General features: G+C 36.4%; 2 long non-coding RNA genes across 2 annotated transcripts in view; one reads left to right on the top strand and one right to left on the bottom strand.

Moving 5' to 3' along the window:
* The window catches only part of LOC128312238 (uncharacterized), a 98,119-nt gene extending 95,552 nt beyond the window's left edge, over positions 1–2,567 (bottom strand). Inside the window, exon 1 of the long non-coding RNA XR_008291261.1 lies at positions 1,781–2,567. This is a non-coding gene — a long non-coding RNA (uncharacterized LOC128312238). The remainder of the gene's footprint in view (positions 1–1,780) is intronic.
* On the top strand, positions 2,197–24,161 carry LOC128312237 (uncharacterized). The gene is made up of 3 exons (XR_008291260.1): positions 2,197–2,819; positions 11,322–11,357; positions 23,363–24,161. It is a non-coding gene; the product is annotated as an uncharacterized LOC128312237 (long non-coding RNA).
* Positions 24,162–25,078: the final 917 nt, after the last annotated feature.

Genomic DNA, 25,078 nt, shown 5'->3' with positions numbered 1-25,078 from the left:
AAGGACCCAGTAGAGAGGCAAAACTTTCATCCCAGCCTGAAGGTAAGAAACCCTCCACTGCCCCATAACCACACACACAAGGGTGTCAGTGGAGATCTCGTGGAAGCAGTAATGAGGTGCCCTTCCTGACCAGGGTAATGCAAGTAGAGGCCTCATGGGGAGCCTGAACTTCTCCTTCTGCACCTGTTCCCCAGGAGACTGAAAGGAACCTACAAGAGGAATCTGGACATCTACTCCATCTTTCCCTTAACTGTAGTGTCAGGAAGTGTCTGCTGAAACAAAAGATTGAAATAAAGGCCAGTCTCAGAACACAACACCTAAACTCTATGGGATACAATTTCTTGACAGGTTAATGGGTAGACAAACTAGTTCATCCATACCAGGGGATATATTCAGCAATACAAGGGAACAAACTACTGATACATGCAGCAACTTGGATGGATCAGAGCATTATGCTGAGTAAGTAAAAAAAAAAAAAGTTAATCTCTAAAGACCACATATTGTATGATTATCAAAAGACATAGTTGTAGAGATGGAAAATAGATCAGTAGTTGTGGGGGATGGGTAGTGTATGTGCCTCTAAAGGAGTGGCACACAGGAAGATCTTTGTTGTAAAGAAATGTTCCTGTATGTTCCTGCAGTCAAATGTTTGACTGCAGTGATGGTTTTACAAATCTACACTCAGGATTTAAAAAAGGGCGTAGAACTAATCAAACGTATCGTATCAACATCAGTTACCCGAATTTCACACGGTAACTAAGTTACATTAGGTATGATACCTGAGAGAAATGGGGTGACCACGGTACCTCTCTACTATCTTTGCAACTTCTTGTGAATCCGTATTTCAAAATTAAAAGTTTTAAAAATCAAACAAATAAGCACAAAATGCAGTGTATCTAGAAATACATGTTAATGGGATATAGAAAATATTTTGAAGTTAAAGACAATAAAAACTGTTCAAAGTTGTTTGAGCAGATAAAGCAATATATAGAGAAACCGATCGCCCCAAATGCATTTTAAAGAAAGGAAGAATGGTTAGACATTGATAAGCTGAAAATTTGTCTCAGGTCGTTGGAAAAAGAGGAGCAAAATAAATCCAAAGGAGAGTTGAGAAAAGAAAAAAATACATAGTAAAAAAAAAAAAAAATCTACTGTGTATGATCATCTGTTTGCCCAGCAATCTGTTTTAACAAGCCTTATACAGATGATTCTGATACATGCTAGAATTTAAGAACTACTGATCTAGATGCGTGAAGATCATGTGCACCAAGATGCCTGATCAAGAAAGTTTATGGCAGCATCGGTTGTCATTCCAGACAGAAAACCACCAGATGCCAGTCAATGGTAAACTGTGGTATACTACAAAATGGTAGGCTGTAAAGCAATAAAAATGAATGAACTGCAGATATATGCAACAATATGAATGAATTTAACATACTCCTTCAATGAATAAAGGAAAACAAAATAATGTATTCAGATACATACATATATATATGTATGTATATATATATGTATGTATATATATGTATATATATACACACACACACACATATGTATTCCTGTTCCAAAGCAGGAAATGTAAGCTATATTGTTTAAAGATGCACAAGCAGGTGACAGAAGGAAAACAAAACAAAACAAAAACCAAGGGCGTGAGGTTCTTTTTTCAACCTTTTATATGGGTTATTTTGAATAATAAAAATGTCTAAAAAGTAAAGCTAAAAATATGGAAGGTAGAAACGGAAATTATAAAGCTTACTTGAGAGCCATTCTGAAGCTTTACCTTGTTCTTTTGTTTGCAAGGTGTTCCTCTTTTTCTTCATTTTGCTTGGTTCTGTGTTGGTTTCTCTGTGCTAGATGAAACAACCACTTCTCCCTGAAGGCATGGCCTTGGGTAGGTGACAAAACCTGTCGCTCAACTTTGCTCAAGCCTTGGTGGTCTCACCAACTTTTGTGATTGTCCAAACCGCCTATTATATTTTTTAATAGCTCCCGGCAGCGGAAAGCGAGCCAAGACCTGTTCGTGTCCCAAAGGGGAGGATCTCACAGCACCTAGATTCGGGCTGATTGGAAGCCAGACCCTCAGACAGCAGCTTTTAAAGTGTGCAAAGCTAATCAGTCCTGTGGGACCACCAGCATCAGCCCTCATGGCTACCAAGGCCAGGTGATCTGGGGGCATCCTCTGGGTGGAGGTTGGAAAAGAAGAGCTCCAGATGAGTGTATAAGCTCTTTTCTGGGAGATACGAAGGACAAATGTAGGTGCGCATTCCACGTTCCTTGAGAGCAGCTCCATTGGCCACTAGATGCGTGCCAAACCGGAAGCCTTCCCCTCAGGCCCAAGGTCCAGGACGAGTCAACCGACCTCTTCTACTGAGAGAGGGGTGCGTTTCAATCTCTGGCACCACCCTGACTGTGGTATCTTGCCAGCACTGTGACTGTTATAACCCCGTGGGACCCAGGCCTCTCCCAGGCCATGAAACCCCTGTGAGCAAGGAAGGTCCCCTGGGCAGAGGCCGCAAAAATCAGGGCACCAAAAGCATGCGAAAGTTTCCTTCTGGAAGATGGGGGTGGGGGGGGTGGGGGGGGTGGCTTGAGAGCACAGCAGAAGGGGAAGTGAGAAGATAGTATCCTCTGGCTGCGGTGAGATGAGGGGGAGCGCCAAGACGGTGCCTCCCAAAAAAAAGAGAAGAAAAAGAAAGCCTAATGTTAGGGAACCTGGTCTGGATCACCCCGGGGAAGAACCAGGAGGCACTCCGAGATCTTGGAAGGCAGGCGGTTTATTTTAAGCCGGCTCAGAGGAGATCACGCTCCGGAGACGGAGGGTAAGCAGAGGGAACAAGTGATAGTCTTTTACTTCCGCATTCAGCATTCGTGGTAATTTGGCCTGCGCCAGGCAAGCGTGGTGGGAAAAGAACCCGGAAGGGGAGTCTTTGGTCGGGGACTGGAATTTCCCTACCAGTCCTGTTGGCCATCTTATAACAGATTTTTCCCTATCACGAATGTTAAAAACAAAACAAAACAAACAAAACCCTAAAAAATAAAAAAATAAAATGGCTCCCATCTCCTACCGCAGGGCGAGGAAGAGAGCAAAACCGGCCGCCTCTAGCTTCCATCCCTGAAGAGTGTTCCAGCATGCTCCTGCATTGTGTGTTAAATTAGATGCCTGCCCCTCAGGCCAATGCTTCAACATAAGCAAAATGAGCCTCTTTCACCGCAAGTCTGGGCGATAAATCTAAGTAGGAGCCATTTAAGAGCTGTTAATCCAGGCTTGTGCAATAACTTCAACATAAGGTTGAAGAAAGTGGAGGCCGTGGTAGACAGACAGTGTGCCCTGCTAGACACAGGAAGCTGAAACAGAATCAATAAGAAACTTCTGTGAATCCTGGAGCCAGATACGTTCCACTGGATCACGCTGGTTATTTGTTTAAATTAATTCTATATATTTAAATGATTTATACTGTTTATACTTAAGAGCCATTTCTTAGATCGCTGCAGTCTTGTGGTCTCGTAGGCACAAACCCTGTTGATTTTCAAAGCTAGATGTTTTGGGGGCTTGTCTCTCAGGTGCAGGTTTGAAAAGCTGGGGTGCCCAATGTGGGGTTCAAACTCTGACTCCTAAGGGGAAGTTCGGGGTCTGAGCTCCTTCTTAATTGCGGTTCACTGGCCTGGAGTGGGGTTTATGGGAGTTGTGTCCCAGTCTCTCCTACCCTCTTTGATGTGGTTTTCTTCTCATTAGCCTGATGTGTAGTTGTTGAGCCAGACTTTAGGTGTGTTGTTTGTTTGTTTGCTTGTTTTTGTTTTTCTTAGAAAGTTCTGTGTGTCTGGGGGGAGGAACTGAGTTCAGGGTTTTTCTATGTCACCATCTTGAACCTTAGGACTCTAAAAGGAGAGAATAAAACAAATGGAGGAGGAAAAAAATATTTAAAAAAATAGCAGAAAATACCATAGTATACCAGCATTAGGGGAAAACCACAGTCATACTGAAACTAGTCTCTAAGAGCTAAACAGGGTAAAAAGTCTCACTGATAGAAAAATAATGGTAGTGAAAACTAAGAAAAAGAAAAGTAGAAAATCCCAAAAGCTTCCAAAAAGAGAAGGGAAAAGTAAGCTGCAAATGGACAAGAATCAGATAGATCTGTCGGACTTATTACTGACAGCTCAGGTGCATAAAGACAATAGGCCAATTTTCTCAATGTTCTGAGGAAAAATAACTTTGAGTCTGAGTACATCAAAAGCATCATTCAAACTTGAGTGAGAAATAAGAGGGTCAGACATGCAAAGACACAGAATATTCACGGCCCACCAGTAACAAGGAAGATGCCTAAAACAATGACTAAATTCAGACTTACTCTAAAAATGAACATAATGAATAAATACATAAATACTGCCAAGAACTTCGACCTTAGAAAAACATACACTGTAGCAGCGTGCACTTCTCCGAGTAAGAGGGTGACAAATGGTCCTGTTGTTCAGAACGAAGGTTCTAGTGAATTTCTGCAATGTTTGCTGTGGAGCATTCTGTCCATCACATGTATTTGCCATGAGCTCTGTGTTATCTGTGGAGTTTCATTCTGCATGTCTTTGACTATCATTTTCTCTGGTCTGATTATTGTCCCTGTGTGTTTTATGTCTTGTGAGCATTCCTCTAAATTTCTTGTATGCAGATGTTGCTTTTGGTATTTCCCATTGCTTTTTATGTGTATTTAGCTTTTCATTATTGGATCAGGGATTCTGGGGGGGAAGGGGAAGTAAATATATGTGCTCACACCATCATCCCATATGCTATCTTCACTGCATATACTACTCTCCTATGGAAGATTTTATTCAAAAGATGGATTCAAGGTCACCTGCTAATCCAGCTTCGTGCAATAAATTCAATGTAAAGCTGAAGAAACTGGAGGCCATGGTAGACAGACTGTGCCCTGCTAGACACAGGAAACTGAAACAGAATCAATAAGAAACTTCTGTGAGGTCCCAGCCAGATACTTTCCACTGGGTCATGCTGTTTATTTGTTTAAAATAATTCTGCTGCATATTTAAATGATTTATACTAAGTGTTTACAAAAGTAAAAAAAAACTATAAAAAATTAATTAGGAAAGCAAGTAATCATATAAGTTTTCTACAAGTACAAAAACCTTACTATCTGTAAAGTTTTCAAGGAATGCAACTGACTTCTCCCTATACTTTGGCTTCTAAGGCATACAGTTCTATATAAAGAACCAAGTAAATTATGAAAACCTAATTTGTCTATTTTACCAATTTTCTTGAATATGAGACTAAATTCACTACAGCCCGTTCTGTATTTCATGCTACGTCTCATGGTTGATAGCAATTACAGTTAGCATTTATTGGTCACTTCAAGTTCCAGTCCAGACACAGCGTTAAGTACTTAAGAAAGATTTGTAAACCATTTTACAGATGACGAGACGAGGCCACTACTCATTTGAGAAAATTGTGCAAAGGCACACAAATATTAATGGGCAAGGTCAGATTCAGAGGTTGTGCTGTGACCACTAAACTATATTCATCCATGTTCTGATATCAATGGTGTGCTTATAAATGTTTATTTAGCAAGAGTAGCCTTTGGGATGGAGAGGGATAAAACATCTTGCGTTGTGGCTTTAGTTGCTTTCTGTGCTGTAAGAATCCCCATCATGGTTGACTTAAGTCAGCGAAACAGGTTGGAAAGTGATGTTCAATGTCACACCATTACATAGTGTTCCCATGGTGCAGGTATAATAGACTCAACCCATCTCAAGCACATTGGTAATAGTAAAATGTAGCAAAATAATTAGGAAATTATGAATTTTGAGTTTTAATCACTTTTGTTTTTAATATAAGTTATTTAATTGTAAGTTTCTTCAAGCTACTTTTTAATAATGGCTATATTTAACATCCAGTTCTCCAAATTTCTGAGAATTTATGTCGTCTCATATAAGCTGGTGTGAAATGGTTCCAGTAGGCTAAAGGAGTAGTTCATAATGACTGTCTTTGCTCTACCTGTAGTTTTGAGGTGCAAAAGAATACTCCTAAATTGGCTTTGCTTATCAAAACACATTCTATTGATTATTTATTTATTTATTATTTTTGCAGGGTGGGGATTGCTCTTTAGGTTTTTGGGGTTTTTTGTTTGTTTGTGTGTTTGTTTGCTATTCCTTAAAGCAAGAACCATAGCCTATAGAAATGCATTCCACAGTATAGTGAATTAATGATATGAAAGTGTTATGTATCATCGTAGATACACATGCACATACATATACATGGGAAGGACATATCTATTATCTACATGTGTGTAGTTCTCATATTTAGATATACAAAATAATAAATTTGGGGTAATGCATTAAAGTAAAAAATGATAGTTCTAAAAAAGTATTAGAAAGTGCTTGAAGGTTTTGCATTTACGATCAGAATGAACTAATTGTATGTATGGATGTGTGGATCAGAATTAACTAATCATAAAGGGTGAAATCTAATTTACTCAAATTTAAATCTGACTCCTCATGCATGGAAAGTTTAGCAGTGACAGTAGACAAAAGATGGTCTCTGGTTGAAGCCTCTACTAAGAACATTTCTCTTTCAGACACAGAATTCAAGACAAGGTCATTGATTGTGTTCCATAAACATCCTTTTCTATTATGTATGGCTTTTGCATTTTTGCCTTGAGATGTTTTTCATTCACGCTAGCACTTATCACTCATCCATCTGTACTTTCTGTAGAATATCTTATTTTACCATTGAACAGTCCAAGATAAATGACTGCTTTACTAGAAGGTAAATAAGACTCTTGAATTTTTCGTATACTGAAGAAATTATTATTTGGTTCAAAGCTATTAAAGGTAAGTGACATTGTAATGTAAGGAAAGACCCTTAGCTATAGCTCCAAATTTCTATTGATGCTATTAAGTTCTTACTTAATTTGATCATATATATATATATATATATATATATATATATATATATACACATTCAAGGCTATCATGCAAACCGATAAGTACCTAATACAATTGCCATACTTAACAGTTGAAAAGTTGAAAAATAATTTTAATTCAGTTTTTGGGTTTGCATGTTTCATCATAAAGGATAGCAAATTCTTGTCTTTATCTCTGATCCTGATACATTTATTTTTCTATTATAGAAAAAGTAAATTAATCTAAAAATCAAGTAGTTATCATTTCACTATCTAATCTACAAGGATGTTTCAGCAAGGAAAGAACTTTTCAAGGAAACTGGTTTGGGTTAAGTCAGATGAAATGCATGCCTCCTAAACAATATGTTCTCCATCACTGGCGGCTTTAAGTATAATTTGGATGACTTCATATTAATCATATAATAGAATTCTATCGTTAGGATTTATAAAAGGGATTTAAGTATCCGATCAACAGAGAGTGAAGGATGAAGGGTCTAAGTGACTTAAGTTGTCTTTAATATCTGTTACTGTTTGGTCACTGGAACTGCCTCCTCTTGTCACTTTCATACAATAGAACAGCTTAATCATTCAGTACTCCTCTGTCACAACAAAGTGGTGCCATTTCCCCCCATTGATCTATGGTTGTCAATATATTTTTTATATCTGCTTTAATTATTTTAGCTCGGTATAGTGGAAAACACGTAGGACCTGAAGCTGTAATTCCTGACTCATTCCAACTACTATTAGAAACTGTGATGCTAAGAAAGCCATTAAGCTCCAGTGTCCTTGGTACTGAGAGGACTGATCTCACGGTCTCTATGTTTGCCAGGAGCTCTAGAAGTATATGATTATAATATCTGCTCTCTATTTCATTTTTTTCCAAGTAAAGTTGGGCTAAACTTGCTCAACTCTACTCTTACCTCTTACTCTTGAAACTTTATTATCAACTTACATGAAGAAAGGTATTCCCTATGTAAACCTCATATACTGAATTTTGGGTTGAAGTTAAAAGTCTTTGTTTATTGATGTGAGGTACAAGATTTGAGTGCTAGCATTTGAGTATTAGAATCAGCCTCCTAGAAAAGATTGCCAAGAAAAGCTTAAAACCAAGTGTGTTCTGCTAATTTGTTTTTCAAAGTATTAGAAATGTAGTTGCAAGGATAATGTTTTGTGGATTGTGCTATCCATCCTCTCTATTTTGCTGATGTCACACTGAGGTGTCAATTAAAGATGATATGTGCAAATCATTTAAAGCCCTAAAGAGAAAAAGGAAAAGGTTACAAAATATAAGGTCATGCCCAGGCAATTAAGGCAGCAATAAATGGAAATTATAAATGGCAGGCAAACCAAGCCCATAAGAAATAGTATGGGCTTTAAATCTCAGAGACTCTTTTAGGAGGCTGTGTGTATCCTGGCCTTCATATGGAACATGTCATAAATTGAACGATGTCTTTTAGAAACACAAGCATTAGATTCTGTGTAAGTTTTCTATTGTATTGTTTGGTGTTGATAAAATTTATCAGCCTGGAAGTATTATTTTTAAGGATTATTGAAAAAAAATAAGAGACTTTGCTATGTACAGACTTTTTTTTTTTTTAAGAATCAAGCATATGGCGTAGAAGATATCAGTAAATGCGAACGCAAACTTCTTTAAATAGACAATTATGTGTTCTCGTATGACTCTGCACTCTTCTGAGCTATATTATTGATACGAAAACTTGGTACCAATGCTACATGTTTAAACAAATAATATCAGAATATAAATTCATGTTGCTTCAAAGCATACACTTGTCTAGCTTCACATTCTTAGAATTTCAAATATTTTAAGGTTTATTAGATGCCCCCTCTCCTGGTATTTACATATGAAAAAGAGACTTGTGTAAAAAATATCACGTATGCTATTTTCACAGAGCCAGAGGAAAATCAGGACACAGGTGATCACTCAACCCTGCTGAGTTTTACACTGTTATCAGTAGCTGAATGTAGTATTTCCCAGAGCAAACCGAGATGATACTGACAATATAAAGATTTCAGTTTGATGACTTTCTTGCAAGACTTATCTCTGCCCCCAACACAGAGTGACACCTAGAGTGGTTCAGAGTAGTTGAGCAACACAGAGATTGGTAGTGCTTGTTAACATACCGGTGTGGTCGTGGTGGTGACCTCTAAAGCTTAAAACCGGAAGCAATTTTGCCTTCACTGCAGTGTAACAAGTCAGTCAGACCTTCAAAGCAGGTGTCAACTAAGGGAACCAGAGCACCGCAGAATTTCATAGTGGGCATGTTGAAGGCTGTATGTTTTTGGGGAGGGTTAAGTGTTGTTGTTGTTGCTGTTGTTTTCTTCTGCAAGGAACATGTTTCCTATCATTCTTCACACATCATCCTCTGTTCCCAGCTTCTATGTCATTTTGATAACTCTTCGGACTCTTTAGTCTATTATGTTATATGTAAGCGTTATTATACATTAATTATATATGCATATAATTGTCATATATATAACTTAGTTCTATTATACAATGGTTTTTATTGCCTTTATGGTATATTGCTGTGGTTGGCTTTTGGTTAGGGTTTAGAATGCTGAATTTCTAACTTCACTACTGACATTCAATTTTACAAACCACTTTGAACCAGAGTGCACACAGGAATTGGCTTCTGTTGTGTGTTAGAAATGAAATATGCGAGGCGCCTGGGTGGCTCAGTCATTTGAGCCTCTGACTCTTGATTTTGGCTCAGGTCATGATCTTATGCTTTCATGGGTTTAAGCCTCTCATTGGGTTCTGTGCCAACAGCGCGGAGCCTGCTTGGGATTCTCCCTCTTGCCCTCTGCCCCTCCCCCATTTGCTCTCCCTCTGTTTTTTTTTTTTTTAAAGAAATGAAATACGGTCAGAGATCCCTGTTGGTTCATAATGTAAAATGCCCATGATTTATCAAATTATTTTAAATGCTTTCAAAACAAAATTATTTCTTCAAAAAGAATCTGTTTTTTTCCTCAGAAAATTTCTGCTCCACAAGAGTAACCAAATGTGACATCAGTGTTGACGGAGGGAGGTTAAAATGGACCCTCTCCGAGAGTACTCTTCAAATTGGCTCAAAGAAATTTAGATTTCCACCTGGCTATTGTGTTGAAGTTTTTTTTTTTCTAATGTTTCTTTATTTTTTTGAGACAGAGTGTGAGCAGGGGAGGGGCAGAGAGAGAGGAGAGGGAGAATCCCAAGCAGGCTCCTCACCGCAGACACAGAGCCCAACGTGGAGTTTGATCTTGTGAACCACAAGATCATGACCTGAGTGGAAATCAAGAGTTAGATGCTTAATTGATTGAGCCACACAGGTGCCCCTCCACCTGGCTATTATACACAGCTAAAAAGAGGTGTAATTTTGCTGATGTTGTTTGTTTTGCTTTTAACCCCACTATGTATATGAAGTTGGCTTAGATGCTCCGGGATATTTGGTCACTTCCAAACTCTTGAATGTATTCAGTGGGATTAAGGAAAGCTGAAAGGTCTGATTTGAGCCTCACATACATGAAAAGGCAGAGGTAGAGGATAGGAATAAAAGAAAAATGGGATCAGTCCTGGTTCTGCCACTTCCTACTTGGATGACTTTAGACAAGTCACTGAACCTCTCTAAGCTTCATTGTCTCTCTTTATAAAAATGGGAATAAAATGGCTTCTCTATGCACATGGATCAAATGCCATATGGATTAAAGTGTTTTGGAAGTTGCAAGTAGGATATACATATAAGGCTGATTATTATCATTATTATAATGAAAATGTAGAAAACGGGCATAGGACCAGAAGAGAAGAAAAATATCAAAGAGGCTGGAGTATGAGAAACACCATAAGCATACAACTTGGGAAATTATAGAATGGAAATTTCAAAGTATTCAGTATGAGGGCTGGTTCACCTCTTGGACTGCGTCAGGTCTATGGTTGCCTGGGCAGTGACCAATGGCATGCATTGTAATGAAACTTGGGGAACAAAGTCTAGGGGATTTGTAGGCTCCTCTAGTCATCAGCTGGGGCTCTGAATCATGGCGGCCCCAGCCATATGGCTCAAGAACAGGAAAAATAACACAATATAACATAAAACCAGATGTGCCACATTGAATACACAGGTCTCTGTTGGCACAGTTGAATGTATACAGATTTTGAGTCAAATCTGGTTAGTTAATTGTGAACAAATGATATAATCCTGTTGATTATCAATTTCCTCAGTTTTAAAATGAGTCTAACACCTATTTCTTACAGAATTGATGGAGGATTAAATAACACACTTAGCTCCTCGTGCAGTATCAGCATAGGAAATGTCTTCAGTTTTCTGTTTCTTCCCTGTCACAAAGACCCATTGCTCTTCTTGTGACCTCTCTTTGCTTTTACCCTTAACGCATTATCCTTCTTCTGTTTCTCTTTCATTACAGAATCCTGTGTATCTTACTCCAGTCCTTCACTCCCTGGTGAGTCTTCCATTACTAGATCTACTGTACAGCTTGCTTTACTAAAATTAAAGTTGCCTATTTACTAGTCAGAAGGAGACAGATGTTCAGTCTCAGGGAACCAATGAAGCTTCCAACCTAATACAGTAAAACCTCGGAATGCGAGTAACTTGTTCCGTCTGTGAGTGTTCTGCAAGATGAGCAAACATTTCTAACACATTTTAACTTGATCAGCAAGGGATGCCTTGCAATACAATGAATAGTATGTGACGGTGAATGTCACATGATCACAACTGAGCCAATGGTTCTTGAAATTCACTTTAATATACAAGTGCTGTAGATTACAAGCGTGTTTCTGGAATGAAGAATGCTCACAAACCAAGGTTTTACTGTATTTGCAAAATACCATTTCCCCAAAAATTTTAAACTCCAATTTAAAGACTCATAAAGTAATTCTCTGTGCACCCATGTTTTTATTTGCTATTGAAGGGTTGTCTAAAAGTAAACCGCATGCTTCTTTTCTCCAAGCACTTTCAAATCACAACCTGCTTAATTTTAGTGGAAGTGTTTTCCCAAGTCAAGAATCTTCAGTTTCTTCCGCAGTAGAAAAATGTTTCATTCTTTCCCACAGACAAGTTTTGCAAAGTGAAAAATCAACTGTGTTAACACTGACCTCTAGTTTTCATCTATCAAGATCTTTAATCCTTTAGCCCTGTGTACTGAAGACAGAGTCACTGAATAACAATAACCTGTAAACATACATGACTCTGGAAGAGTATGACGTAGACGAAGAAATTATGATCTATATCTGTTAGAGAGAAAATTCAGGGTGGAGGGATCAATTTCTTAATATAGCACTCTGGAACTTGTGCTTTACACATCATGGGATGATGGATGATTGAGTTATCTAATGTGACTTCATCACCAGAGAATGGCCCGCACTATTACTGCAGGTGAAAAAAAAGGCCATGTACCAGCATCTACCCAGGCCAATTAATTTTTAAACTGTATCTTTTATGATGTTTTATGGAACCAGGATCACTACTTTCAACCATTTATCTCCATGCGTTTTGTTCATGTATTTCTTCATTCCATCAATCACCAACGTACTTGTTCATTCAATTACCATCTATTGAGGTCTCTGTGTGGCAAGTGCTCTAAGAGATATCATGTCCCTAGACACAGAAGAAGGGGCCTCTTTCCTAGTACATCAAGCAATGAGGAGTCTGTGGAGCTAAAGAAATGTGCCTCCCCCTTGTAATCCATAATTTGGATACCATGAAGCTGGAATTTCCTGTCTGAACAACCCTGAGCCCCCTTCCAGGCTCATATAATCAACTTTGTTCTAGTCAGGGCTGACAGGACAACAGTGTGCCTCTCTTTAGCCCAGAGGGGTGGCTGACTTATAGCCATTCAGAAGGGTAGTTACTATGAAAAAGTTAGGATGTGCATTGTGGGGTCTCTACAGTCCCCATACATGCAGGCAAGATGATGTGAGACAGAGACTGAGGTGGAAAGAGAAGGGAAACAGACTATAGGCCAGAAGCCTCCATTTGTAAACCTCCCCTACATCCTGCCAACAGTTGAGATAGAACTGGTAAGAGGTGCCACTAATACAGAGGTGGATGGAATATGTCTTTCTATGTTAGTAGATATAATATGTGAGAAATTTCCCTCTTTTCTTTTCACATTTTGATGTTGTTACAAGAATGTTATACGACTGAGCCAATAATGGCCTCTATATTGCCCCCTGTGTCATTTATTTCTTCAAAGTAGGCTGAGATTCATTAGCTCAAAAGTCTGCTGGAGCCAAACTCGAGTGTTTTTTTTTTTTTTAATATAAATCTCATTGTTTTAAATATGGCCTCAAAAAGCAGATTTTTAGCCATTTAGACCTGCTTGCTTTGCATATCCCAGGAGATGGAACCCAACATCTGATAGTCCCAGATTAACCCCAGGGTCTATTTAAAACATAAACAAAAACAAAAACAAATAAACACCCCCCATCCAAAAAAACAAATAAACAAAAACCCTCAAAAAATAAACCCAGAAGATGCAACTGCCCTTGGGATCTTGTGACCCAGAGATTTCACACCGTGTAGCTAAGTGACATTACCTAGACAGATAACTCTCCTCTCCAGTCTCTCTCTCTCTCTGTCTCTGTCTCTCTCTCTCTCTCTCTCTCAATCTCTCTCTCTCTTAGAAGTTTCCCTGTCCTCTTCCCCTTCTGGATGGTGACTCAGTGCCAGGGGCTCTGGAGGCTATTGTGTGAGGGACTTCCCAACTGCACTCAAACCTGTCAGTGTTACTCAAAGCTTGTGCGTACCACTGCTACCTCATGGTCTTATCTTTTTCCTTGATCAGGCCCTACATTCCCAAACTCACTTTCTATAAGGAAAATAATTTTTTTTTCCTAAGCTGTGGAACAGTAGTTGTCAAACTATGACCACATTTGGCCTACTGCTTACAAACTGCAAGCCAAGAATGGTTTTTACATTTTAAGTGATTGGAAAATGGGACACTACTATGGCTCTTAAGGATTTGAAATCTGTTTTTTTTACCCTCCTTGCTATATGAGATTTCATTTTTTCTCAAAGATGTTTGATTTACATCATTAGAAGGATTTTAGATTGTGGATCAGATGAAAAAAGCTAACAGTGGGTTTGTTACACACTCTCCCTTTCTCTGGACACCTGAGGTGTTGTTCTTCATCAGACATCCTTATAAAAGGTCAATGGCATTTACTCTTGAAAAGATAAGGAGAGTTCTTATGTAGGCATGTTTTATCATAAATACCTGATTTTCTGATGCCTACTACCTGATTAGGATACTTACTGCAAATTATTGGAAAATTATGGATTTATAAAACGTAGCTGGCTTAAGAGTAAAAGTGAGTAATATAAATACCTCATCTACATAACAAATAGGATATAAAAATTAGGCAACCCAAAGGGTTTTCTCTGAGCTTACATTTCATTCCATACTTTGTAAGCGTTTCTCTATTACTCCAAAGCCAAAATCTATTCCAATAAGAAAAGGCCCAGTCACGAGCCTATTATGTTTTATTTAATTAATCAATTGCTGGGTTTTTTTTTCCTTCCCTTGGATGTTATAAGTTCTTTATATATTTGTGATAGTTTTCATTTTTCAGTTATAAGTGTGTCAATTGGTATTTTTTTAGTATCACTTTTTAAAACATATTTTTTGATTAACACAAGTTCTTTGTTTTTAATGTAATCAATTTTCTAAAATTAATCTATCATTTCATTTATGGTTAGCATTTTCTTTTGTGACTCCATAATTCAAATTTTATTCTAAGAGTATTAAGGTCTTATTTTCTCCTCTTCCAACTTTTTATTTTTGAAATATTCATATCTATTAAAAAGCTAAGAGAATAGTACAAGGATCATTCATATACTCTTGACCTAGATTCATTGATTGACTTTCACTCTTTAGGTGTATATGTTTGTGTTTGTATGTGAACACATACATAAACACACACATATGCATATTTATGGAGATATGTCTACTATTTGTTTTTTATATCTATATATCTAAGAAGAGCTCTACTTCCCTCCTTTTCTCCTTCCCAATTACTACAACTCAAAGTTTTTTTGTTTTTTTTTTTTTCACTTCAATATTATGTACTCTATTAGAACCATCATACCTTCTGTCCCAAGTGTGGCTAGGGGGAGCCCTTTCAGGATGGTTTCTGTGTTCTTATGACATCTCCTGATTAATCTTTTTTGTTTGTTTGCTTGTTTTGGTTTGGTTTTGATCACAAAATAAGTGTTTCAGGCTCACTTTGTATTTCCCCTGCTGCAGGTTTAGAAAAGGAATTTCTCTATCAAGCTCTATTTTTCTTTACCTAAGAAGGGGTATTTAGACACAAATATACATGGGTGTCAGGTGTCCTAATTGTTCTCATGTATCACTACTTCTAAGCCCTTTTGGTGAGAAGATCAGGAAAAATATTTTTAATAAGATATTTGTGGTGGATATACTTTGAGATAACCTCTTATAACCTCTGCCTATTGGTATTCACACCTTTATTTAACCTCTTCTGCTTGAGTATGAGCCAGATTTAGTGACTCGTCCTAGTAAACAGAATGTGGCAGAAATTATAGGATGTTGCTTCCAAGAGTAGGTTATAAAAAGACTGTGGCTTCTGTGTGGATGATTTTTCTTGCTCTCTTGCTTGGTCCCACAGACGTATGCTGGGTGCCATGTCATAAATTAAGGACAGGCTCATAAGGCAAGGGAGAAAGAGAGAGACTTTCAGCCAATAGCCAGTGAGTAACTGAGGCTTTCAGGAAACAGCCTATGAGTAACCTTGCGAATACGCTTGGGAAACGAATGTTTCCAGTCAAATCTTCAGGTGAGACTGCAGTTCTAACAGTTCTAGTGCAAATTCCTGAGAGACCTTGAGCCAGAGTCACCCACTCAGCTGCACTTGTATTACACGGATACTGTGAGAAGATGTGATCATTCTTTTACACAGCAACACAATAAGGAATTTAAGAACTTCTGGATACCCATAAGATAATGTTGATCACTTAAAGGGAATCTTTTTCATATACTGGCATAAACAAAAACAAAAAACATACAGGTCAACAAATAAACCATGCATACATAACCTATGTTTATAACATAATTAGGGAACAAACAGTAGTATGAACATCAAATTTGATCTAAGTAGTAATATGAACACTCTTTCCAGTAAAATCAGAATGACATGAGAGTTAGAAGCAGATGGTACAGACAAGGAGTCAGGAAAGCAGATAGGCCAGGCATAATGCGATTAGGTTGCAAACATTTCAAAAAAGAGGAAGTGTGACTCTAGTGACAAAACACTCACACAAGATCAGTGAGTACATATGAACTGAGATGAAGAAGCTTGACAGTGCGTGGAGAAAAGAGATGGGAGTCGTGGGAAGGTGCCGGTTCTGAGAGATGAATGTTTGTCATGGAAAATGGCGATACTTCTCGGACACTTAAGGTAAAAGGGGTTGGGAGTAGGGGAGCAAAAGGTGTAAATTAAGGATACTGCAGAACTCCAGACTATCAAATAGTCAGAAGATATTGTGCCCTTTAGCACATCATTGATTAAAGAAACTACAGTTGACCATACCAAGAAAGGTGAGTGCAAGAACGTACCTCCATGAAACGGAGACTCAAGGAAATGCAAGGATCAACTGAAGAGTACACTAATGATACGAAATGCTAACACACCGAGACAGATCAAAACAAGTGCATACGATCAAAAATAAGTATGTCTAAACTGTTTGTTTGTTTGTTTGTTTATATTTTGAGGGAGAGAGCGAGCATGCACATGGGAGTGGGAAAGGAAAGAGAGAAGGAGAGAGAGCCTATGAGTGGGGGAGGGGCAGAGAGAGAGGAGAGAGAATCCCAAGCAGGCGCCATGCTGTCAGCACAGAGCCTGATGCTGGGCTCCATCCCACAAGTGTGATATCATGATGCCAATCAAAACCAAGAGTCGGAAGCTTAACCAACTGAGCCACCCAGTCACCCCATATAGAAACTTTTAAAAGCATATTAAAAAAATACAGGGATATGTATTCTGAATTCTAACATTATTGTAGAAAATACACCTTTTTCTCAAATTCATGATGACATTTACAAAAATTGTCCATATACTATTATCAAAGAAACTATTGTCAACTTCCATCTAGTAGAAATCTAACAAACAAAACTTACTTACCGTAAAGGAATCAAGCTAGATGTTATTAAGAAAAAAATTAAATCACTATTAACAAAAAATAGTATACAACTGTTTGGTAAAAGGAATAATGCAAAACAATACTAGAGAATTTCTAATAATATAATCAAAAATATAGCGCTACATTAGTAAAATTATGAGATATATTTAAGGCAGTGATCAGAGGGAATTTAGTATTTATAGTTATAAAAATGTATTTTTAATTAAATATAAATGAACAGAATAAATCATAATTAAGAGCATAACAATTTGAAAAAGAAAAGTAATAATATGGAAATTTTTTAAAAATAGAAATTTTTTAAAAATAGAGAAAAAAGAAGTTAGTGGGAAAAAATAATGAAATAGATAAATATTAGATGACTTAAGTAAGGAAAATATGTGAGAAAGCACAAATTTTTATATTTTTTAACACCAAACACCAAAGGTAAAATAAGTGAAATATATGAGTTAATTTTAAAAAATCATAAAAATTATAAGCATATATATTTTTAAAAATTTTGTTGAACAATGTCCAGGATAATATAATTTACCAAATATGTCCCATTTGAAACAGAAATCTTAAGCTGATCAATATCCAAAAAAGAATTAATATTATTTAGAAATTTATGCACAGAATAAGCCCAAATGGCTTCATATGTATTTCTGCCAATTTTTCCAAACAGAAAGTATCAAAAGAATACAAAATTATTTTAGAGCATGGAAACTAAATAATCACCTCCATATAATTTTTATGAAGCAAGATTATGTTGCTACCTACGACTAATAAATATAGTGCACATACACACTCAGAAAAACCCTAAACTCACTGAGAAATATTGGTGAAAAAATATTGAACTAAATACTAGAAAAAAAGAGCTAAGGAACTCATAGATCATAACAAAGCAGAATGTATTCTGGTGAACAAGACTGATTCAATTCTTGGGAAAAGCATTAGAAAAATCATCAAGGTAATTTACCATATTAATAAGTAGGAGGATAAAAATCATATAATTATCTCCATGAGTACTGAAAAGTAATTTGGAAAAAAGTAATGATCATTATTTAAAAAGTTCACAAGAATCAATCGGTATTTTCTTAACCTTGTAAAATTAGAAACTTTAAATATAAAGCCAGCATCCTATTTAATTGGGGGGAAAAGGAAGCATTCCCACTAAGGTTAGGAGTAATACAAATATGCACATTTTCCCAAGTCCCTTGTGGCCTAGCAAACATGCTGGGCCAAAGAAACGTAAGTCTGTCTTCAAAGGCTGGTAAGGTGTCTGGAATCTGTAGGGAAGATTGCCGGAGAGGAAGGATCCTCAAAAGAAGGAGGCCTAGAAATCTACATAGAGAATTCTTAGGACTTGGACTCAATCCTAAACTGTGCATGTGCAGAGAGAAACTTAAAAATGCCTAAGAGAGAACAGCTCCTGGGGAATGGGGACAAACTAGAACAGAGACTTCACAGGTAAGAATCCCTTCGCAGAGATGTGGCCTTTCAGTGCAGCCACAGCAGAAAGACTGGGGTGAGTATTTCAGACCAGAGATACTATTCAGACCAGAGAATCTGCAACTTAGGGGTAAGAAACTACATGATAGGACGAACAGGAATATTGAAATGGGCCTGCCTTAAGAAAGCCTAAAAGCAAGTCTTGACAAGATGACAAGATGATCTGCCAATAATTTCACCATCTGCCAGACACAATTCAACACGCGTAGAAAAAAAAAAAAAGAACATAATGCAAATCTACAATGTATAATTCATGACGTCTCACTTAAAGTAAGAAAAAGCATTGGACATGTGAAGAAGCAAGAAAATAGGACACATATTCAAGAGTTTACAAGTGTCAGTGGGAGACCACTGACTCAGTTGTCAGAATCAACAGAAAAATACTTTATAATAGCCATTAAAAATATGTCAAATCGTCCGTTGATAAATACGTAAATGTGCAGGTAATTTAACCAGGAAAGTAAAACCCCTGTGGAAGATTGGAAAATTCTAGAACTGAAAAATAAGATATGTGAAATAAAGAATTCATTAGATGTGCCTAGTCACAGACAAGTCACAGCAGGATAATTGTAAACTCAAGAAGGGGTACCTGGGGCACCTGGGTGGCTCAGTCTGTTAAGTGTCTGACTCTGGATTTTGGCTCAGATCATGATCTCAGGGTTCATGAGACTAAGCCTCGCACTGGGCTCTGTGCTGATGGCACGGAGCCTGCTTGTAATCCTCTCTCTCCCTCTCTCTTTCTCTGCCCCATGCTCTGCTCATTCTCTCTCTCTTCCTTTCTTTCTCTCTCTCTCAAAATAAATAAAAAACTTAAAAAAAGAGAGAAAGGGTAGTGTAATTTATTCAATTTGAGGCATAGAGAGAGAAAAAATAGTGAGTAATAAATTAAAAAGAGGAGTCTATAACATGTAGGTCTATATATCAAATAGTCTAACATGCAAGGAATTATAGTCCAGAAAAAGAATCAAGTGGTAATGTACAGAAGACACATTTGAAGAAAAAAATAATGGCTCAATTTTTTTTTGTTTCTAAAATAGATGGACAACAATGCAGAGATCCAAAAGTCTCAGCACACCCTAAACAAAGTAAATAAAAAGAAAATTGCACCTATGCACATCATAGTCACACTAATGATAGAGAATTAAAGGAAAAAAATAAGAAAACATTAAAAGTTTTAAGAAAAATAGAACAGCCCGTTGTCTTGAGGAAAAACAATAAAAATGACACAGATACATCATCGAAAAAAAAAAAGAAAACAAACACAAGAGACAATGCAGTGTTACAATTAAAGTACTAAAAAAAAAAAAAAAAAAGAGGTAGACCTAGGATTCTGTACTGAGTGAAAATATGCTTCAACAATAAAGATGAAATAAAGACATTTTTAATAACTATGGAAAGTTAAGGACAATATAGTAATATCTAGACTAACATTAAAATTGATAGAGAGGTAGCTAAAATGTCATTAGAAGTATTAAAAAATATTTTAAAAAACTGATTAACTCAAAAGGAGACAGGAAAATTACAGCTACGAAAGAGAACAGTGGAAGTAAGGAGCAATCTTATCAATAAACCAAGTATGTGGGGCTAACCACTCCAATTCACTGACAGAAATTATAACACTAAATGGAAAAGAAACTCAAGTATAACCTGCTTTTATAACAGAAGGATTTAAAATGTAAGCAAAAATTTAAAAGCAAAATAATGGAAAAAATATACCACTGAAATAATAATAATAATAATCACAAGGAAGATTGTTACAAAGAAATAACAATCTTAACTGTGCATCACCAATAGGCGGTTTTGAAATATATAAAGCAAAAATTGACGAAACTAAAAGAACCAGATATACCTCCAAAATCATAATTGAGGATTTTAATACTTCTTTTTTGTAGCCAAAATTAAATTGAGACAAAATATGAGTAACAATATAAAATAATGTGAACGAGATTATTAATTAAATTGACCAACCTTATATTTATAAAACACTATGACCGATAACTTCAAAGTGCATGTTATTTTAATGTTCACATAAAATTTTTATCAAAATAGATCAAATGTTGTATCATAAAAAAATCTCAATGACTTCAAAGTGATTGCACCATGCAGAGTATATGCTCTGGTAGTAATACATTTTCACTAGTATCCAATAAAAAAGTTAACTTCAAAAATATCTAACTCTTTGGGAACTAAACAATATACCACTAAATAACCCAGGGATGAAAGAACCACTCATAATGAATATTAGAAAATATTTTGAGCTAAATATTAAGAAAAACACCCATTTCAAATTATCATGAATGTATCTAAAACAGTGCTGAGAGAAATATATACTTTAAAAAATTATGTATTTATTTTGAGAGTGCAAGTGGTGGTGGGGGGCAGAGAAAGAGAAGGAGAGAAAGAGAGAGAGAGTGAGAGAGAGAGAATCCCAAGCAGGCTCCACACTGTCAGCGTGGAGCCCAACTCGTAACTCAAACTCATGAACCATGAAATCAGGACCTGAGCCGGAGTTGGATGCCTAACTGACTGAGCCACCCAGGCGTCCCTGATACTTTAAATCCACATATCACAAAGAGGATACATTTAAAGTCAATAAACTAAGCTTTCACCTCAAAGGAGCAAATTCAGCCTAAAAAGTGCAAAGGAAAATAAAAGAAAAATATAGGTATTTTAATTTTTCCAATATTACTGAGATATAATTGACATACAATATTGTGTAAGTCTAATGTATGCCACATAATGATATGTTGATATATGAATGATTATCACAATAAGTTTGTTAACACATCCATTTTCTCCTATACTTAGATTGTTTTTAATTTAGTTTTATGTTTTTATTTAAATTCCAGTTAGTTAACATATAGTGTAATATTGTTTCAGGTGTACAATATAGTGATTCAGCACTTTCATACATCACCCAATGCTCATCACAAGTGCCCTCCTTAATCCCCATCACCCATTTAATCCATCCCTTCACCCATCTCTCCTCCAGCAACCCTGTTTGTTTTCTAATGTTAAGAGCCTGTTCTATGGTTTGCTTCTCTCTCCCCAACCCCCATGTTCATTTGTTTTGTTTCTTAAATTTCACAGATGAGTGAGATCATATAGTGTTTGTCTTTCTCTGACTGACTTATTTCACTAGCATAATACTCTCTAGCTCCATCCATGTCACTGCAAATGGCAAGATTTCACTCTTTTTTATGGTTGAGACCATTACATGCATATATGTATGTACATTACATACATATATATATGTACATTACATTACATACATATATATGTGTGTGTGTGTGTGTGTATATATATATACATTCCACAATATGTGTGTGTATATATATAATATATACATATATATACATATATATTCCATATATATATACATATATACTCCGCAATGTGTGTGTGTGTGTGTGTGTGTGTGTGTATCTCACATCTTCTTTATCCATTCATCAATGGACATTTACAGTCTTTCCATAATTACTATTGTTGATAGTGCTGCTATAAACATTGGGGTGCATGTACTCCTTCATATTTTTGTCTCCTTTGCATAAATACATAGTAGTGCAATCGCTGGATCCTAGGGTAGTTCCATTTTTAACTTTTTGAGGAACCTCCATACTGTTTTCCAGAGTGGCTGTACCTGTTGGCATTCCCACAAACAGCAGAAGATGGTTCCCCTTCCTCAGCATCCTCACCAACATCTGTTGTTTCCTGTGTTGTTAATTTGAGCCATTCTCACAGGTGTGAGGTGATATCTCATTGTGGTTTTGATTTGCATTCTCTGATGATGAGTGATACGGAGCATCTTTTTCATGTGTCTGTTAGCCATCTGGATGTCTTCCTTGGAAAAATGTCTATTCATGTCTTCTGCTCATTTTTTTTAACTGGGTTATTATTTGGGTGTTGAGTTTAATGAGCTATAGATTTTGTATACTAACACTTTATCAGACATGTTATTTGCAAATATCTTCTATTTTGAGCGTTGCCTTTTAGTTTTCAAATAGTTACAGTTTTTGTGTGTGATGAAAATTTAAAGATTTACTCTCTTAACACTTTCCAAATATATAATACAGTATTGTTAATTGTAGTTAGTGATGTAACTATATATGTATAGAGATACATATACATATCTATACATACCATATTTATCCATTCACACATCGATGGACAATGAGGTTGTTTGCATGCCTTGGCTATTGTAAATAATGTTGCAAGGAACGTGGGAATGCAGATATTCTCCCACAAATGATTTCATTTTCTTCAGATATATACTCAGAAGCAGAATTGCTGGATTATATGGTAGTTCTATCTTTCATTTTTTGAGGAATGTCCACCTGTTTTCCATGGTGACTATCCCAATTTATTTTCCCACCAGAGTGCACAAGATTCTCTTTTCTCCACATCCTTGGCAGGACTTGTTATCTTTTGTCTTTTTGATAAGAGCCATTCTAATAGGTGAGAGGTGATATCTCACTGTGGTTTTAATTTGCATTTCACTGATGATTAGTGATACTGACTACCTTTTCATGTACCCATTAGCCATTTGAATATCTTCCTTAGGGAAAAAAACCGTCTATTCAGATCCTTTGCACATTTTTAATCAGATGATGATGATTGCTGTTGAATTATATGGTTTCCTTATATATATTAGATATTAACCCCTTATCAGATATGTGGTGTGCAAATATTTTCTTCCATTCTTTAGATTGCCATAACATTTTGTTGATTTTTTTGTGTGTGCTGAAGCTTCTTAGTTTGATGTAGTCCCACTTGTTTCTTTGTGCTTATTTTTTCCAGAAGTGGATACCAGCTCAGCTCTGTAGCTGGGTAGAACTGTTGGCTGGGATCCTTACTAGAGCATCACTGCAAGGAGGATTGTGGTCTGCCAAGATCTGAGTGCGACTGTTGTAAGCTCCACCTGCTTTTCTGTTTCAATTTGATCTTCAATGGTCAAGTTTCACAGACTGCCTGATTGAGCCTCCTGAGAAGTCTCCTGCAATGCTAGGGGGAGTTGGATGTCCACCTTGGGCTCTCTTTGTCCTACTGGAATAAGTGTAAGCCTGGGCAAACTGTCTCAGTGCAGCACTGTGCTGGTCTGGAGGAGGGATGATGTGGTCAGAGTGTAGCTGTTCCTCTTACTCTTTTAATATGGTCCTTCCTGCTATATATGGTCCAAGGGGTGCTTCAGACTCACCTCTGTGTTCTGGGTTTTTCACCATGGTGTCTTATCTATGGATAGTTGCTGGCTGGTCTTCTTGTATAAGGCTAAAGTTGGTAACAGCCTATGTTTCGATCTTGATGATGTCATTCCCCCATAAAAATATTAGTGAAAACCAATAAAATGAAAAGCTATAAGCAATAGATAAAATGAATAGAGTCCAAACTTGTCTTTATGAAAAAGATTAATAAAATTAAGGTTACTGAGACTATCAATACTAATCAAGGAAATATGAAAGAAAGCAGAATTTGAGAACAGAAGTGTAAAGAGACATCATTATAGTTCATTTATAAAAGAAAAATACATCAATATGAGATAAACAAAATTTTGCAAAAATGCTCAATGAATTAGACACATGCATAAATTCCGTGAAATATACAACTTTTAATAAACTAACAAAATAATAGGAGAACTCAATAGTCTTAAATCTGTTGAAATTTTTAATCTGTATTTTAAAACTCATGTATAAAACTTAATTCCTAGATGGCCTTAATAATTCATTCTACAAAATATTTAGGAAAATAATAAAAGTAAACTTACACACATACTTTAAAACAATAAAGAAAAAGTAGAATGTGTGTAAAAGAAGCATGATGCAGATAACACAACCTGAAAAGGATATTAAAAAAAAAATTTCAAATCAAGATTGTGAATGTAGTTGCAAAGATTTTAACCATAGGTGAAACAAATAAATCCAATAATATATAAAGTAGGTAGTACATCTTGAATGATTAAACAGAAAAAGTGCTACTAGTTTAACATTAGAATATAAATTAATATAATTCACAATGTTAACAGAATAAAAAGAATAAGTTAAATCTGTATGACATATAGAAGAAGACATAGAGGAATATCTTAACACTCCTAGATAAGTAAAGTTTATTTTAGTTAACACACAAATAAATCCATTTGCAAAAGAAAAAAAAATGACAAGTTGGATTTCATTAAAATTTAAAACTTACGGTAATCAAAAGAAACTGTTTAGAAAGTCAAAAGGCCATGGGACAAGTCACCTACACCTACAGATAGTAGCAAACCTTTATCTTGATTTGGCTGATTATCTTACCCAAGTCAATATATGTAAAAATTTACAGAAATGTACAATTATGTTCAAAAACACTGCTATCAAGTAAATTATGATTCAATAAACTACCGCTAGCCTGAAGTAAGTTTCAAAATATTTTCATATTTCGAAAACAATAGCGGGGGCACCTGGGTGGCTCACTGGGTTGCAGGTCTGACTCTTAGTTTCAGCTCAGGTCATGATCTCACCGTTCATGAGTTCCAGCCCTGCG

This window comes from Acinonyx jubatus, chromosome D4 (assembly GCF_027475565.1).
Source record: "Acinonyx jubatus isolate Ajub_Pintada_27869175 chromosome D4, VMU_Ajub_asm_v1.0, whole genome shotgun sequence".
Taxonomy (NCBI): Eukaryota; Metazoa; Chordata; class Mammalia; order Carnivora; family Felidae; genus Acinonyx; species Acinonyx jubatus.
Note: the sequence above shows the minus strand (reverse complement) of the source record. Positions and strands in the feature narration are given on the sequence as shown.